We start from the raw sequence: 18,468 nt of genomic DNA, 5'->3' as shown, positions 1-18,468 counted from the left end.
GATTAGAATTGGTTGGTCAAAATGAAAACCAGTCAAATACGTGAATGAATCAAATATATGTTCATGCACGTTCAGATCTTGTGGCTATTTGTCTTCCAGTAACTAATGAGGACTCATTCCAAGTCTGTAATTTTCTCCGAGTTAAAAGAAATAGCTCTACTGTAGGAGGAGGAAGACGAACAAGAGAGATTATTGTATTCTTGCAAAAGAATTTGTATATTGATTATATTGGTGTAGTCCGTCTCATTTGTATTACTTATATAGATCCGTCCGGATTGGCGAGGTGCATGTACTCTGATTTCACAAAATATATTCATATCCAGTGATAGAATTTTTTTTTCTTTTCACTATTTAATGAAGTATATACAATAAATTACCAATTTGTTACCTCCCCTTTAGTAATGAGAATTTTATCTAGGGTTTGCTTCCGTCTCGTTCTAGTCTCTTCTCTTCTTCATTCAGTTCTTGGTAGGCCAACAACCAATTGAACCGGGCGGGAAACTACATTATCTAATATTGTCTGTGTAAAGAGTAACTAGTTGAAAGAGTTGAAAAGGATGTAGAAAGTCATTCTGAAGGAATAGGATTTGGGACGAGGAAGGGCGGGCCGGTCTCACAAAGAAAGATATTTATAGCTCCTCTTCACATTATGCAAAAAGAAAATGAGAGTCGAAGATTAGACCGCTCAGTTCTTCTTGCTTACTCTGTTGCGCCTCGCCAGAATGACATCCTTGTCACTTCTTTGGTTGTTCCATTTTTGCTGAAATTGGGTCTTAGATTACGTCCACTAAATGGAATTCACAGTAAGTCCCGCTTCATGGCGGACGGAGTTCAATTGGAAAAAGAAGTTTAAAGGATATCGTGTTGCCAACTCTACTTTTCAAACTTTCTTGATGTGGTTTTCTAAATCATATCTTGTGCTGAGATATTGATTCCATTTTTCTTTCTGTTGTCTCTAACATCAGAATATAGTTGAGTTCAATTAACTGGGGTTTATTCGACAGTCACCACTCTGAGCTTTGATCCAAGTTGATCACGCCTGATCATCACAAATTCACCGAAATATTTCAAATCAAGCTGGAATTAGAGAGAGCGATCGGGAAGCGGTCTCAGTGGAAAGGAAGAGAAATATGGAGAAATATGCAAATCTGCAGAAGTTATATGAAGAAACATCTACATGAATACTAAAAACAACTCCGGTTGGGAAAAATCGTCAGCCGGACATGTTGACTTGTGGAAGCCTCGTCTAAATTGATGCGAGTAACATAAAAACGAGAGCATGTCCACTTCAAGTTGTTTCTGCTAACACTATCTTACATGAGCGTCAATCAGATCACACGAATTGGATGTGGTGATTTCAAGCGAACCACTCTCAATGCCCACAGAGAAAAATCGTAAACTGAGCTCACAAAACACAGAGTGATAATGAAATGCGCACCTCTGGATCGTCGCTTCGACCCTGCAAGTGTGAGGCTTCTTCTTCACAAGTCTTGGTCACAGACAGAGAGCTTTGCCGTCAAGTTGTTTCTGCTAACACTATCTTACAAGAGCGTCAATCAGATCACACGAATTGGATGTGGTGATTTCAAGCGAACCACTCTTAATGCCCACAGAGAAAAATCGTAAACTGAGCTCACAAAACACAGAGTGATAACGAAATGCGCACCTCTGGATCGTCGCTTCGACCCTGCAAGTGTGAGGCTTCTTCTTCACAAGTCTTGGTCACAGACAGAGAGCTTTGCCTTTCTTATGGAAGAGTTCCGGAAATGGCGGGGACTTTTGGAAAGGTTGACACTTTTTCTTTTGGGTCAGGACGGGACGAAAAGAAAATTATCGAGACAGGTTCTCTTCCTGGCGAAGGTTTTTTGCTATAGCACAGCGCTGTCGGTGCTTCTTGAGGAAGTTTATAAGGTACATAATTCATCGTCAACGACAACGGGTTAATCCGATGATGACAATGAACATAATAAAATTTCATTTTAACAATCAAACAACCGGTGTTCATTCTTTTGACTCTTTTATAATACGGTTAGACACATTACATCAACATATTAAAATGTTATTCGGTTAAACATTTATTCGTTTAAATATATCTAGACAAGAGAATAACATTTTTCCACATTTACAAATGATTAATTGAGCTTTTCATTTACTTTTCTTGTCTCAATTTGAGACAGAAGATGCAGTTTTAAATTTTTAATCTAAATTGCACTTTTACTATAAAGTTTGAGTTTTATTCCAACTGATACTCATAACCAGGCCATATACTCTGTGTTCAACAAAGCTCACATGTTTTATTGTATAACTACGGTTGAAATAGAGCTTAATTTTGCGACAAATCATAATGTTTTTGAATTCTTGCGATTGGATTCCGATGGCAGTAAATTTAGGACTCGATTTCATATACTGCAAAATGAGGACTGGATTGCATTTTCAAAAATGTTGAGGACTTGATCGTACTTTGTAAAAGAATTTAGACTTTTAGTATAATTTTTTAATTAAAAATAAATAATAATAAATAGTATCATATATTTAGTCTACAAAATGCAAGAAAACATTCGACCAGTTATATCCTACAAAAAGTGAAATCGTATTGAGATCTAATTGAAATGAAAAAATAAATTTCGTAACCTCTTGTACAGGGATAATGGTTCCTTTTGCTTTATCGGATTCCTATGTCATATGCTTTTTTCCCCTTTTTTTTTTGTTTCGTGTTGCTCTTCTTTCAAAAATGTCGACGCAAAAGGTACTGATGTAGCGATTCACCTCAACACCATGTCATGATGATTCAAGGCCTAATTCCAAAAAAAACCCCAAACTTTGCACTTTGTCCCAATTATACCCAGAACTTTTTTTTGTCTCAAGAAAAACCTCAAATTTTCCTCCGAGTCCCAAATCTACCCTACCGTTATAACTCCATCCAATTAACGTCAGAAAAAAAAAAAAAAAAACAGAACCAGCAGCTGCGGCGTGGCCAAGCCCTCGCCGGTGGCCGCCGCCACACCCGCCGGGGAAGGAGCGGCGGCCCTCGCCGGGCCTTCCCGAAGGCCGGCGACCCTCGCCGGCCCGGGCGAGTCGCCGGCGAGGGCCCGCAGCCCCCGATCCGGGGGCGAGGGTCGCGCCCTCCCCGGATCGGGGGCTGCAGGACCTCGCCGGCGACTCGCCCGGCCGGCGAGGGTCGCCGCTCTTCGGAAGGCCCAGGGCGAGGCCTCGCTCGAGGTCGGCGGCCCTCGCCTGGGCCTTCCGAGAGCCGGCGACCCTCGCCGGCCGGGCGAGTCGCCGGCGAGGGTGCACGCCCCGATCCGGGGAGGGCGCGACCCTCGCCCCGGATCGGGCCGCAGCCCCGCGGCGACTCGCCCGGGGCGGCGAGGTCGCCGGCCTTCGGGAAGGCCCAGCGAGAGCCGCCGCTCCTTCCCGGCGGCTGTGGCGGCGGCCACCGGCGAGGGCTTGCCCACGCCGCAGCTGCTGGTTCTGTTTTTTTTTTTTTTTTTTTTTTTCTGACGTTAATTAGATGGAGTTATAACGGTAGGGTAGATTTGGGACTCGGAGGAAAGTTTGAGGTTTTTCTTGAGACAAAAAAAAGTTCTGGGTATAATTGGGACAAAGTGCAAAGTTTGGGGTTTTTTTTGGAATTAGGCCGATGATTCAATATCAATAGTGACATCGAATAAAAAATAAAGAAAATTGGGCAAAGCTGGGTGGCGCTGGCCCCCGGCTGACATCATTGCTTCCCTCACCTTCCTCTCTCCTTGATATGTTTTCTTCTTCATCTTCTTCTTTTTGTCTACTTTTTTTTTAATTATCACGTTCCAAATTGAAACTTAGCTCCCGTGTGTTGTTTAGATGAAAATATTCAGTGATTCCACAACATCACATTAATAGCTAACATAGCATGCATTTTTTACTCACATCCACTCTTCAATTGACAAATGTCCAATGATGTGAAATCAAATAAGCAAAATTAAATATGTGCTCCATGTTCAGCCATAGAAGCCTCTTTGCTTCATTAGAGTTGCCGAGCTCGACCTCGCCTCCCCTCGTTGTCACCACCGAGGAGTCGCCGATGCTGCGTTGAAGCAAACCATCATCGCTCACGGCCATGGACGAGTCGTCGTCGCCAAATCTGGAGATCTAGTGCCATGGTTGCATATCAGGAAGTCGAACACCGTCGCTTGCGTCTATGGATAAGCTGCAGTCACCAGATCTAAAAAGTCTGGAGCTATGATTGTAGATCTGGAAGTTCGCGGGCAAGATCTGGTGCCTCTAGATGTGGACCGGCAGAGACAACGATGGTCGAAATCATAATGTTGTGGAATTTTTGCGATTCAACGTTGACGGAAGCAAATTTAGAACTCGTTTTTATATATTGCAAAAATGAGGACTTTGATTGTATTTTCATGTATATTGTAAAAGAGTTTAGATTTTTAATGTAATTTTCTTTAATTAAAAATAAATCTCAATAAATGATATGTTTGGTCTACGAAATGCGTGAAAACTTTTTACTAGTTATGACTAAGAAAAGTGAAATCAATTTGAGATCTAATTAAAATGAAAAAATAAATTTCCTAAGGGATAATAATTCCTTTTGCTTTATGGGATCCATAGATCATCTGTTTTTTTTTCTCTTATTATTATTTTTTATTTCGTGTTGCTCTGCCACGAAACACGAGGATGCAAAAAGTAGCGATGTAGCAATCCACCTTAACACCATGTCCTGATGATGATTCGACCTCAAGAGTAACCTGGAATAAAAAATATAGAAAATTGGGCAAAGCTGTGTGGTGGTGGCCCCGGGCCACTTTTGAACCTTCCTCTCTCCTTGATATGTTTTCTTCTTCTTCTTCTCTATTTTTTTTGTCTACTTTTTTTTTAATATCTTCTTCAAAATTGAAACGAAGCTCCTTTGTGTTTTTTTCGGAGAAAGTATTTCAGAAATTCCATAGCGCCACATCAATAGCTAATATGAGGCGCACTTTTTACTCACATCCATTCTTAAATTGACACGTGTCCGTTAATGTGAAATTAAATAGATAAAATTAAATATATGCTCTCTGTCCATTGTAGAAGTCTCTTCACTTCACTGGAGTTGCCGAGCTCGACCTCCCCACCTCCCCTAGTCGTTGCCACCACGAAGTCACCAGCGCCGTGTCACGCCCCGAACCCTATGGCGCGAGACAACCCAACCGAGGTCGATTCAGGTGCGACGTCCCAGGACGCGTCGCCGACCCAACACCCAACACAGAGAATCGTGTACACAGGGAGGCAACACAACACCCGTACGATTTAAAACAACGCGACCAAGAATAGCACAAGCAACAGACACTGACATGAATATACACTTGCATTAATATTGAGAAACATATGCAATATCCATTTACACCCAAAATATACACCACCAAACAAAAACGGGTCGACTGCCACTGCTAGCAAAAAGGGGTAAGTGGCCCGGGCGGTCAGGGGTACTAAAATTAGGTGGGGCTCCAGTCAAAAGGGTACTGGCCCGACCTATCTAAGACTAAGGCGAAACCAACGGAACCCAGTCCGGGTCGGATCCCGAGGACTCAGAGGAACTGTCGGACAGCTCGACCTCGGAGTCTAGGGAATCCAGCTTGGACTCGGCCTCTGCCGGCTCCTCCTCGGAATCCATCTCCTCAAGTTCGCCCTCCTGCTCCGGGTCCTGGTCCATCGGCTTTGGCTCCTCGTCCGACTCCATCGGCTCCGGGTCAGAATCCCAATCCACCGGCTCCTCGTCCATCGGGTGAAACTCGTCAACCTCCCAGATAACAAGCCGACGGCCAGAACTAGAACTCCCCTCGGACGTGTACTCGGGACTCGCCAGGTCTCCATCCTGACACAAGGGGTCTACATCACCTAGCTCGTTGAACGGGACATCGAAAGTCCTGAGGGGTCCGAAGGTCCCGGAATAGTCCTTAAAACACCAGGCTATGTACTCATGGGCCTGGAAATGCTACGCGCCCACGTCTACCCATACTGTAGTAAAGTGCCTAATATATGTATCCCCGTTCCCTACGGGGTACTCGATCACGTCCCAGTCTATCCGAGACGGAATCCCAAAACGTATAGGCACCTCAGACATCGTCAGGGCCGGGGGTCTGAAAAGATGGGTTTTAACAACAATGAGAACGAATCTCAGCGAGTAAAACCATATAAATCTAAACTAGGCTGACATGCACCTCCTGACAGGCAACAATCACACGCAACCAATAACAATCGACAATCAATTGACCTAGGCCCTCGGCCCAAGATCGAGAATACAATGACCCTGCAGGTTAGGCCTATAATAATCATAATAATGGCACATATGCGACAGGCTTATACACGCGCACGTCATGCACATGCTCATACTCATTCATGCCTGCATTGCGCACGAATCACCGACACTCACATGCTTTCACACTTGCCAATGTACTCTTGCACACATATGCCATCAGTATGCCATGCGCATGATCCGGCTCAATACTGCACACTTGCACACTGCCAATTTCTTATTTAGAGCTCGACCAGCGTAAAACACATCAGGTCTGACCCGCGTAAAACGCATCAGGTCTATTCATATCCAACACTTCTTGGCCCGCGTAAGACGCATCAGGCCTAGTGTCTCTAGCCCGCGTAAAACTCATCAGGCGCAACACCGATCTCCATATACTGACCGAAACCCGCGTAAAACACATCAGGCTGGCCGTCTTCCGGTAGAACTAGGCATCGTCCCGTGTAAAACACATCAGGACGGGTTCAATACCCCGCGTAACACACATCAGGGCTTTATGTGATCACATGTGCACACAGCCAATTTTATCTAAACCCCGCGTAAAACACATCAGGGCAATTAGGCGATCACAAGCTCATGTCAGGCACACAAACTCGCATAATTCTCGTATCAAGCCAATGCTCAGCATGCGAAATGCGTGGCCATGCAATCCAGCACTCGAGCAGTCACACGATGCACAATGAGCATCAAATACACATAGGCACATAATCGATCAATGCCAGGCCATGTTCAATAAATGCCACGACATGCTCTAGTAAACAATCGACATGCTCAACTTAATCACCGCGTGTCCAATCAACATAATAACATGTCCAATTAAACAATTCAATTCAACCTTGCATGGCACTTAACCGGCGCATCTAATTCACATACTTAATAAATGGAATTTGCGTCAAATAAACGGCCAATCGCACACCGTATAAATCGGTCACGCATTCACACGACATGGCACAACATTATTGATCCCAAATAAGCACAATTCAGCCACCACTTAGTCTATTCCAGGCTTTCTCGGACTTTCACGATTAAACCCCAAATTGATCGCTCTTAATCCGATTAATTCCCGATATGGACAGCCACTTACTTGGTCATTCTAGGCCACTAAATCTCCACATAATCAACAATATAATCCACCAAAAATCATCACAAGGGCAGCCACAACATTCAACCACTAACTACCCCTAAATTACCCTAATTTAACTCCTAATTTAACCTAAACCTATATAGAAATGCTTAATTAGCCTAATTAGGGTTTAGGGGTAATTACTCACCTAAATTCCTAAGCTCCCAATCAAGGCTGAACAGGCGGGGAACGGCGGACCGAGAGGGCTCACGGCGGCGGACGACGGTGATAGGCGGCGGCCCGGCGAATGGCTCGAGCAGCGGCGGTCGGCGGTCCACGGCGGAAGGGGCTGGTCAGTGGCAGATGGGGAGAAGAGAGGGAGAATGGGACAGTCGGGATGGTGGTGGTGCAAGGCGGCGACGGCAACCCGGTGGGCGGCACCGGCATGTGGCGGTGGCGGCTCTCCGGCGGGCGAGGCGCGGCCGAGAGAGGGAGAGAGAGAGAGCTCGCGGGATGGAGAGGGAGGGGGAGCTGGCTGGAGGAGTGAGGGTGAGAATGAGGGGGAGAGAGAGAGACTAGAGAGTGTATAGGCTTAGCTAAGTGGGGTGGTTGACCAAATACCCAAAAATGACCATCATGCCCTTCATTCAAGGGCTTGGATTTAATCTAACTATAATATCTAGGGACATCTTGGTCCAAAATTCCAGCATTATTGGGCTGATACAAACCAATTTAAAACCCTAAAATACTCTCCAATTAATCCCAAAATTCGAAATACAAGGCTAGGGGCACAGGGGCAGAACGGTAATTTTCCGGTCTCGGGTCAAATTTCTAATTTTCGGCTCTACTGATCCTAAATATAATTGGCCACATAAAAATGACGTCGTCCTTGCAAAATAGTCGCGTACGTCCACGAAATTCGACACCGAAGTCCGGACTCAATTGCATGATCAATTTCGCTCAAATGCCATTTTAGCGTCTCTCACTAACGGGCGGCTGTTTAGGGGTTATACGTATCGACCTAGGGTTACTCGAGCCATGACGATCTCGATTTCCCAGAGAACACGAGGATTTATCGCTAGTTCCGGGGGTTGCGATTGTTCGGATTAAGTTCGGGATCGATCGTCACGCGTACTCTCGGTAGTGCGGAATCACTCGCTATTCGGTCGTACGTCGATGGCCAAACCAAATCCGTCACTATCCTTGGATCGGCCCATATTGGCACAAAATATCCCCCCCCCCCCCCCGTCGTTTCTCGGAATCAGACTCAATTCACGATCGAGTCCTTGGGTCCACGTACCGTTCTTCCTAGTTAGCCATTCCTTACTGGTCAGTTTCCCGAGAATGATCAGTTCCGGGCGAGACTTACTAAAACGAAATAAGAAATACATATTCATTTTATTGATCACAAAAATGAGTCGAATTCAGGACGTTACAACTCTTCCCCTCTTACAAAAATTTCGTCCTCGAAATTTACAATCCAAACCCAACTACTCAAATAAATGGGGGTGCTGACGTCGCATTACTTCTTCGCTTTCCCAGGTGGCGCCTTCTGTCCCGTGATATTCCCAGACAACTTTGACCAACGGGATCGTCTTATTCCTCAAAACCTGCTCCTTCCTGTCCTTGATTCGCATCGGTCTCTCCACATACGACACCCTGTCGTCCACGTCTATTACTTCATGATTCAGCACGTGGGTCGGATTCGGTTCGTACTTCCTTAACATTGACACGTGGAAGACGTTATGAACTTGCGACAAATTCGGCGGCAAAGCGAGACGATGAGCCAACGTTCCAATCCTTTCCAAAATCTCGAACGGGCCTATATACCTTGGACTCAGCTTTCCTTTATTGCCAAACCGAGATAGTCCTCTCATCGGTGAGATCTTAAGGAATACATGGTCACCAACCTGAAACTCCAACGGTCTATGCCTTCTGTCTGCATAACTCTTCTGACGGCTCTGAGCTATTTTTAGCCTTTCCCAGATAATCTTTACTGTTTCCATCGACTGTTGAACCAACTCTGGACCCGTCACACTTCTTTCTCCCACTTTGTCCCAACACAAGATTGTTCTACACGCTCTGCCATAAAGTGCTTCAAATGGTGCCATCCCCTGTTGAAAGCTGTTATTGTAGGCAAATTCAACCAAATGCAACTGCTCTTCCCACTTGCCTTGAAAATCTAATACACAAGCTCTCAGCATATCCTCTAAGGTCTGAATAGTCCTCTCAAATTGGCCATCCGTCTGCAAATGATAGGCCGTACTGAACTGCAACTTCGTTCCTAGGGTTGCTTACAGACTTTTCCAGAAATTCGCAATAAACCGAGGATCACGGTCCGAAGTGATTGACATCGGTACTCCATGAAGACGAACTATCTATCGCACATATAAATCTGCATACCTTTCTAGCTCGAAGTCCTTTCGCACTGTTAAGAAGTGCGCTGACTTGGTCAATCTGTCCACTATCACCCAAATAGAGTCGTGTCCCCTCTGGCTCCTTGGTAATCCCGTTACAAAATCCATCGTAATATGCTTCCATTTCCATTCTGGAATTTCCAACGGCTGCAACATTCCACCGGGTTTACAATACTGTGCCTTCACCTGCTGGCACGTTAAACACTTGGCCACATGCTTGGCCATATCCACCTTCATTCCATTCCACCAATAGTGTTGTCGAAGGTTCTGGCACATCTTCGTACTGCCCGAGTGAATACTATAATTGCTCCTATGAGCTTCCGATAAAATCTCTTCCTTAAGCTCCAAATCATCGGGCACGCACAAACGTCCTCGAAACTTCATAATTCCGTCCTCGGACACTTGGAAGTCCGGTTTCCTTTTAGTGCCATCCATCTCCAGAATTTTCTGAATCTCGGGGTCCGTAGACTGCAACGCCTTAATCTTGGTCTGCACCTCTGGTTCAATCCTTAACGCTGCCACCAAACTGGAGAGGTGTCCTATCTCGAACTTAAACTCTGAGTCTCGTGCTCCTTCTAATAAGATCCACTCTTTGACTATCAGCTGCGCGATGCTCGATTTCCTGCTTAAGGCATCTGCTACCCGATTGGCTTTTCCGGGATGATACAAAATGTCACAGTCATAGTCCTTCAGAAGTTCCATCCAACGCCTTTGCTTCATATTCAATTCCTTCCGCGAAAACAAATACTTGAGGCTCTGATGGTCCGTGTAAATCTGGAACCTTTCCCCGCACAAATAGTGCCTCCAAATTTTGAGTGCGAAAATGATTGCTACCAGCTCCAAGTCGTGAGTCGGGTAGTTCATCTCATGAAGCCTTAACTGGCGCGATGCATAAGCAACCACCCTTCCATGTTGCATTAACACGCATCCCAATCCTTTGAGTGAAGCATCACTATAAATCTCATATCCTCCTGATCCTGAAGGGATCGTTAGCACTGGCGCAATCGTCAGTCTCTACTTCAATTCCTGAAAACTCTCTTCGCACTTTTCCGTCTATTCAAACTTCGTTTCCTTCTTAAGCAATCTTGTCAATGGAGTGGCTATCGCTGAGAATTTTTCTACAAATCGCCGATAATAACCTACCAATCCTAAGAAGCTCCGAACCTCAGTAGCTATCGTTGGCCTCGGCCAATCCATCACTGCTTCAATCTTTGCTGGATCCACGGAGATTCCTTCTCTGGAGATTATATGTCCAAGAAATGCTACCCGGTTCAGCCAAAATTCGCACTTGCTAAATTTAGCATACAATGCATGCTCTCTTAACGTCCTTAGAACCTTTTCCAAGTACACCTCATGTTCCTCAGGACTCTTTAAATACACCAAAATATCATCTATGAAGACAATGACGAATTGATCCAAAAATTCCTTGAATACCCGATTCATTAAGTCCATGAAAGCAGCAGGGGCATTAGTCAGCCCAAACGGCATTACCGTGAATTCATAGTGCCCGTACCTCGTCCTGAATGCCGTCTTAGGGATATCCTCCTTTTGGATCCTTAACTGATGATACCCTGTCCTTAGATCAATCTTAGAAAATACCGAGGCTCCTTGCAACTGATCGAATAGTTCGTTAATCCTTGGGAGGGGATACTTATTCTTGATTGTCACCTTATTCAGCTGGCGGTAATTAATACATAGCCTCAACGACCCATCCTTTTTCCTTACGAACAATACTGGTACTCCCCATGGAGACGCACTCGGTCGGATAAAATCTTTGTCCAGCAATTCCTGCATCTGAACCTTTAGTTCTTTCAACTCTGACAACAACATCATAGAAGGCGGCTTCGAGATTGGCTCAGTCCCAGGGGTCAACTCGATAACAAACTCCACTTCTCTTTTTGGTGGCAATCCCGGCAATTCCTAGGGAAAGACATCGGGAAAGTTGCACACCACTACTATATCCTCTAGCCTCACTTCTCTAGCTGTCGAATCAACCACACTTGCCAGGTAACCTAGACACTCCTCATCTAATAACTTGGTTGCTTCTACTGATGAAACCCAAGGGATCGAGGTTCCTCCTCGACTCCCTACAAATTCAAATCTAGAGTGTCCAGCCGGACTAAACTGAATCACCCTACTACTGCAATCCATCACAGCATTCTGTCTGACTAACCAATTCATGCCCACAATCACATCAAAATCATACATTGGCAAAACAGCTAAATCTATCCTGCTTCCTACGCCACCAATTACTATCTCACAATCCGGGCATCTTAACGATATGCATATCTTATCCATTAATGGCATAGTCACACATAACCGCACTTCTAACAAGACAGGTTTCAATCTAGCCAATTCAACAAACTGAACAGGCACAAATGAGTGCGACGCTCCCGGATCAAACAAAGCATATGTGACATGATTGCACAGAGAAACCATACCTGTGACCACGCCTGGTGCATTCTCAACTTCCCTTCGCGCCATGGCGCACACCCGTCCTTGTGCTGGCGGCCTGTTCAAATTAGTCGGCGGGGGATTCCCAGCCTGATTTCCTATCCGGGGTTGTTGCGGTTGCATCGGTGGACCTGCTAGGCGTTGCTGGGGGCAATTCCTGATCTGATGGTTCATACTTCCGCACTTGAAGCAAGCCCCAAATCTATTGTGCTGGTGGTTCGGCTTTCCGATATTCTTTCTAATCGATGGGATAAATCGCTTGTTTCCCGCCATCGGCTTCTTTCCGAGACGGCGGTTATCCCTAGCCGGGGCGGACCGCGATCCAGATGCGGTCGCTCTTTCCAACTGGTCTCGCTCTATGGCTTGGGCCCGCTCATACATTTCCCCGTATTCCCGAATGTTGAGCGATATCATCTGACTTCTAAGGTCCGACTTTAGTCCATCCCAGAACCTCTGCACCTTATCCTGCAGGTTCTCCACCATCCTAGGTGCAAATCTCGACAACCTAGCGAACTCCGCTTCGTATTGGTCTACAGTCATCTATCCTTGGTGGAGCCTCATAAATTTCGCCAGTTTTCTTTCCTGGGCACTCTCTGAGAAGTACTTTCCATAAAAATTCTCGGTAAACACGGCCCAAGTCTGGGCAGTCCCCTCGGGAAACACTCTGCCCTTGGTAGCCTTCCACCAGTCATTTGCATTGTCTTGCAATTGGTATACCGCCAATGTCACCCTTTGAGTCTCGGTGCACCCCAGAACATCGAAGGCTTTCTCTAATTCTTCTATCCAACGCAGTGCAGCTTCGAGGTCACCTTTCCCATTGAACTTCGGCGGTTTCAATTTCAAGAACTGCTCTACCAACTTAGACATCGGCCTGATCACATTTGCCAGTCCCGGAATTGGATTCTCATTATTCCCCTGATTCCCATTATTTCTGATATTCCCATTTGCCCCATTGGCAGCAGCAACGACGGCCTCTACAGCAGCAGCAATAGTGGCATTTCTCTCTTGGGCCTGCCTATCCCCCAGAATTCCTACTTCCTCGAGAGCCCTCAAAATTCCATCTACCCTTGGATCCTCCGCAATTCTCACTTGCGGTTCTACGCGGTCTTGCTCACGACCTCGACCTCTACCTCTACCATGGCCTCGACCCCTACCTCTTCCTTGGCTACTCATTTTCACAACTCGCACGCTCACCTACCTGCTATAATTCAACTCAGGAATTAGAGACCTAAACCAAGCTAAACCGGTCTAAGGTCCTAGGCAGGGAATCAACACTACAGCAATCAATCACTCAGCATGCGGCCAACACAAGCAGCATAAGACCTCAACCACATAGATATACGTACTTACCTCAGGTCCTGCCGCACCTGCACTTTACGGGTTATTTTAAACAACTAGTCAGTCAAGACACGAGCAGTCAGGAGGTACACGTAGCACACAAGGTCTCCCTACTGGCTACCCAAGGTCATCGCTCATTATTACTTCAGGCTTCGACCTAATTGGACCGAGCTAACCTTGCTTTGATACCAAATCAACTGGGAGGAGATGTCACGCCCCGAATCCTATGGCGCGAGACAACCCAACTGAGGTCGATTCAGGTGCGACGTCCCAGGACGCGTCGCCGACCCAACACCTAACATAGAGAATCGTGTACACGCGGAAGCAACGCAACACAACACCTGTACGATTTAAAACAACGCGACCAAGGATAGCACAAGCAACAGACACTGACATGAATATACACTTGCATTAATATCGGAAAACAAATACAATATCCATTTACACCTAAAATATACACCGCCAAACAAAAACAGATCGACGGCCACTACTAGCAAAAATGGTTAAGTGGCCCGGGCGGTCAGGGGTACTAAAACTAGGTGGGGCTCCGGTTAAAAAGGTACTGGCCCGACCTATCTAAGACTAAGGCGAAACCTACGGAACCCAGTCCGGGTCGGATCCCGAGGACTCAGAGGAACTGTCGGACAGCTCGACCTCGGAGTCTAGGAAATCCAGCTCGGACTCGGCCTCTGCCGGCTCCTCCTCGGAATCCATCTCCTCAAGTTTGCCCTCCTGCTCCGGGTCCTGCTCTATCGGCTCTGGCTCCTCGTCCGACTCCATCGGCTCCGGCTCAGAGTCCCAATCCACCGGCTCCTCGTCCATCGGGTCAAACTCGTCAACCTCCCAGATAATAGGCCGACGGCCAGAACTAGAACTCCCCTCGGACGTGTACTAGGGACTCGCCAGGTCTCCATCCTAACACTGGGGGTCTACATCACCTAGCCCGTTGAATGGGACATCGAAAGTCCTGAGGGGCCCGAAGGTCCCGGGATAGTCCCTAAAACACCAAGCTATGTACTCATGGGCCTGGAAATGCTGCGCGCCCACGTCTACCCATACTATAGTAAAGTGTCTAATATATGTATCCCCGTTCCCTATGGAGTACTCGGTCACGTCCCGATCTATCCGAGACGGAATCCCAAAAAGTATAGGTACCTCAGACATCGTCAGGGCCGGGGGTCTGAAAAGATGGGTTTTAACAACAATGAGAACGAATCTCAGCGAGTAAAACCCCATAAATCTAAACTAGGCTAACATGCACCTCCTGACAGGCAACAATCACACGCAACCAATAACAGTCGACAATCAATTGACCTAGGCCCAGATCGAGAATACAATGACCCTGCAAGTTAGGCCTATAATAATCATAATAATGGCACATATGCGACATGCTTATACACATGCACGCCATGCACATGCTCATGCTCATGCTCATTCATGCCTGCATTGCGCACGAATCACCAACACTCACATGCTTTTACACTTGCCAATGTACTCTTGCACACGTATGCCATCAGTATGCCATGCGCATGATCGGACTCAATAATGCACACTTGCACACTGCCAATTTCTCATTTAGAGCTCGACCCGCGTAAAACGCATCAGGTCTATTCATATCCAACACTTCTTGGCCCGCGTAAGACACATCAGGCCCAGTGTCTCTAGCCCGCGTAAAACGCATCAAGCTGGCCGTCTTCCGGTAGAACCGAGTATCGTCCCGTGTAAAACGCATCAGGACAGGTTCAATACCCCGCGTAACACGCATCAGGGCTTTATGTGATCACATGTGCACACAGCTAATTTTATCTGAACCCCGCGTAAAACGCATCAGGGCAATTAGGTGATCACAATCTCATGTCAGGCACGCAAACTCGCATAATTCTCGTTTCAAGCCAATGTTCAGCATGCGAAATACGTGGCCATGCAATCCAACACTCGGGCAGTCACACGATGCACAATGAGCATCAAATACATATAGGTACATAATCGATCAATGCCAGGCCATGTTCAATAAATGCCACGACATGCTCTAGTAAATAATCGACATGCTCAACTTAATCACCGCGTGTCCAATCAACATAATAACATGTCCAATTAAACAATTCAATTCAACCTTGCATGGCACTTAACCGGCGCATCTAATTCACATACTTAATAAATGGAATTTGCGTCAAATAAACGGCCAATCGCACACCGTATAAATCGGTCACGCATTCACACGGCATGGCACAACATTATTGATCCCAAATAAGCACAATTCAGCCACCACTTAGTCTATTCCAGGCTTTCTCGGACTTTCACGATTAAACCCCAAATTGATCGCTCTTAGTCCGATTAATTCCCGATATGGACAGCCACTTACTTGGTCATTCTAGGCCACTAAATCTCCACAAAATCAACAATATAATCCACCAAAAATCATCACAAGGGCAGCCACAACATTCAACCACTAACTACCCCTAAATTACCCTAATTTAACCCCTAATTTAACCTAAACCTATATAGAAATGCTTAATTAGCCTAATTAGGGTTTAGGGGTAATTACTCACCTAAATTCCTAAGCTCCCAATCAAGGCTGAACAGGCGGGGAACGGCGGACCGAGAGGGCTCACGGCGGCGGACGGCGGTGATCGACGGTGGCCCGGCGAATGGCGCAAGCGACGGCGATCCACGGCGGAGGGGGCTGGTCGGTGGCGGATGGGGAGAGGAGAGGGAGAATAGGACGGTTGGGATGGTGGTGGTGCAAGGCGGCGGCGGCACCCCAGCGGGCGACACCCCAGCGGGCGGCACCGGCGTGCAGCGGTGGCGGCTCTCTGGCGGGCGACGCGCGGCCGAGAGAGGGAGAGAGAGAGAGCTCGCGAGATGAAGAGGGACGGGGAGCTGGCCGGAGGAGTGAGGGTGAGAATGAGGGCGAGAGAGAGAGACTAGAGAGTATATAGGCTTGGCTAAGTGGGGTAGTTGACCAAACACCCAAAAATGACCATCATGCCCTTCATTCAAGGGCTTGGATTTAATCTAACTATAATATCTAGGGGCATCTTGGTCCAAAATTCCAGCATTATTGGGCTGATACAAACCAATTTAAAACCCTAAAATACTCTCCAATTAATCCCAAAATTCGGAATACAAGGCTAGGGGCATAGGGGGCAAAACGGTAATTTTCCGGTCCCGGGTCAAATTTTCAATTTTCGACTCTACCGATCCCAAATATAATTGGCCACATAAAAATGACGTCATCCTTGCAAAAATAGTCGCGTACGTCCACGAAATTCGGCACCGAAGTCCGGACTCAATTGCACGATCAATTTCGCTCAAATGCGATTTTAGCATCTCCCACCAACGGGCGGCTGTTTAGGGGTTACGCGTATCGACCTAGGGTTACTCGAGCCATGACGGTCTCGATTTCCTAGAGAACACGAGGATTTATCGCTAGTTCCGGGGGTTGCGATTGTTCGGATTAAGTTCGGGATCGTTCGTCACACGTACTCTCGGTCGTGCGGAATCACCCGCTATCCGGTTGTACGTCGATGGCCACATTGGCACAAAATATCCCCCCCCCCCCCCCCGTCGTTTCTCATAATCGAACTCAATTCACGGTCGAGTTCTTGGGTCCACGTACCGTTCTTCCTAGTTAGCCATTCCCTACTAGTTAGTTTTCCGAAAATGATCAGTTCCGGGCGAGACTTACTAAAACGAAATGAGAAATGCATATTCATTTTATTGATCACGAAAATGAGTCGAATTCAGGACGTTACATGCCGTGTCCAAGCCAACCATCATCGCTCACGGCCAAGGACAAGCCACCGTTGCCAAATCTGGAGATCTGGAGCAATGGTTGCATATCCGAAAGTCGGAGACCATCATTCGCGGCTATAGACAAGCTGCCGTCACCAGATTAGGAAGTTTGGAGTCATGGTTGCAGATCTAGAAGTTCGCAGGTCAGATCTGGTGCCTTTGGATGTGGATCAGCAGAGCCGTCGGCGATGGTCCGTATCATTATGTTTTGGAATTCTTGTGGTCAGACGCCGATGGCGGTAAATTTAGAACTTGATTTGATATACTGCAAAGTGAGGACTTGATTGCATTTTCAAAAATGTTTAGGACTTGATTGTACTTTGTAAAAGAGTCTAGACTTTTAGCATAATTTTTTTAATTAAAAATAAATCTCATTAAGCAATATCATATGTTTAGTCCACAAAATGCGCGAAGACTTTTTATTATTTGTGTCATACAAAAAGTGAGATCGGTTTGAGTTCTAATTGAAATGAAAAATAAATTTCCGAACCTCAGTGTAGGTATAATGATTCCTTTTGCTTTATTGGATTCATAAATCATATTTTTTTTTCTTTGTTTTTTTTCTTATGTTGCCCTTCTCTTTCAAACTCTTGGACCCAAAGAGTGCTCATGCAGCAATTTACCTTAAAACCGTGTCACGATTGCTTCTCTCACCTTCCTCTCTTCTTGGTATGTATTCTTCTTCTTTATATTTTTTTGTCTTCTTTTTTAATTTTCTTCTTCAAAATTGAAACTTAACTCATGCATGTTTCTTAGGAGAAAATATTTGGTAATTTCATAGCGCCGCATCAATAGCTTATATGACGCGCATTTTTTATTCACATCCACTCTTAAAATGACACCTAGCCATTAATGTGGAATCAAATAAACAAAATTAAATATATGTTCTCTGTTAAGCCATAAAAGCCTTTTCACTTTATTAGAGTTACCAAGCCTAACTTCCGTGCCTCCCGTCGTCGTCGCCACTGCAGAGTCACCAGGGCTGCGTCCAAGCCAACCATCATCGCTTACGGCCATGGACGAGCCACCGTCGCCAAATCTGGAGATTCGTAGCCATTGTTGCATATCCAGAAGAAGAGCACCGTCGCTCGCGGCTATAGAGGAGCTATCGT

The 18,468-nt window shown here is 46.1% G+C and overlaps 1 protein-coding gene across 1 annotated transcript in view; it reads right to left on the bottom strand.

The window, feature by feature from the left end:
* Window positions 1–18,468, bottom strand: part of LOC115682248 (uncharacterized) — a 106,723-nt gene that overhangs the window by 20,454 nt on the left and 67,801 nt on the right. The window lies entirely within an intron of this gene.

Source organism: Syzygium oleosum, unplaced genomic scaffold (assembly GCF_021117445.2).
Source record: "Syzygium oleosum isolate NSW1041296 unplaced genomic scaffold, Sole_v2.1 Sole_v2.07, whole genome shotgun sequence".
In the NCBI taxonomy this organism is placed as follows: domain Eukaryota; kingdom Viridiplantae; phylum Streptophyta; class Magnoliopsida; order Myrtales; family Myrtaceae; genus Syzygium; species Syzygium oleosum.
Note: the sequence above shows the minus strand (reverse complement) of the source record. Positions and strands in the feature narration are given on the sequence as shown.